The following is a 1,099-nucleotide window of genomic DNA, read 5'->3' as shown; positions in this document are numbered from 1 at the left end:
TAATGATTTTAAGTGCGTGTATGTGTCTTTAAGTCCTTGTTGAAGAGTGGGGGTGAAAGAGAGGGATGAGTAAGTGATATGATTGGCTGATGACTGAGTGTGGGCAGAGTGAATGCCATTTTCAGTTACATGGAGAGAAAAGATTCAGTTTGGGGAAAGCAGGCAAGCTGTGTGCAGCCTGAGCATGTTTAAGTGTTTCTGAAATACTGAGTCTGGTTTTAGTAGGGAAACTGTGTGCAGCCTGAGAGTGAAAGTTCATGAAGATCTGTGTGACTGTGCCTAAGTAAAGAAACTTTAAGAACAAATAACAGTCTTTGAAACTAACATGCTTAAAAATAATATGAAACTGATACATTTCTTGTAAAAATAAAAGGGTTTTTTTTTGTTTATCCCAGAGTATATGTTATTCTTATTTCCCACTCCTATCCACAGGGCCACATAGTCCCACGAAGGAGCCTGATGCTTAGGCACATTATTAAAGGGGAAATTTAAATTATTTTGGAATATAATTCCTGGTGGCAGCAATCTACCCAGAGGGGGCAAGAAGAAAAAGGTTAAAAGCAAAATCTAACTGACAGAAAGGAGAATATAACAGTGGAGTTAACCTTTAAAACCCATGACCCTCCTGTCTGGGGACTGCCTCCATACATATGCGCCCATAAGGCAGCCCTGAACTTTAGATCAGGCATCAGTAACAGTTCTTTCACTCAGGTTAGTGACCACTGTTTTTGTTCAGGCTTTCTCAATGGCTACTCCTGTTTTATAAAACCATCTTCCAAAGGACATGAGGAAGGCCCAACTCTGTAGAGATTTCAGATCCTATGTAATCCCCTCTGAGATGTTCCTGAAGCTCTTGACTGTTCTAATGGAATAAATGTGCTGTACACAATCCTTCTGACGTGAGCCATTTTTCTTCTGAAAGGGGCAGTGTGTGGATTTTCTGCTTTGGCATATGCATACCAGATTTCAGGTTAATCTAGGGTCTGGTACGCATGTTCCAGAGCTGGAATATGCATTGCCCCTTTCAGAAAAAAAGTGATTGTATATATCAGATTTTATGTTCTGTGCATGCAGTGAAATGTTACACCTGAACAGGGCT

This window comes from Eublepharis macularius, chromosome 13, assembly GCF_028583425.1.
Source record: "Eublepharis macularius isolate TG4126 chromosome 13, MPM_Emac_v1.0, whole genome shotgun sequence".
Taxonomy (NCBI): Eukaryota; Metazoa; Chordata; class Lepidosauria; order Squamata; family Eublepharidae; genus Eublepharis; species Eublepharis macularius.
This window is presented reverse-complemented; position numbering follows the sequence as displayed.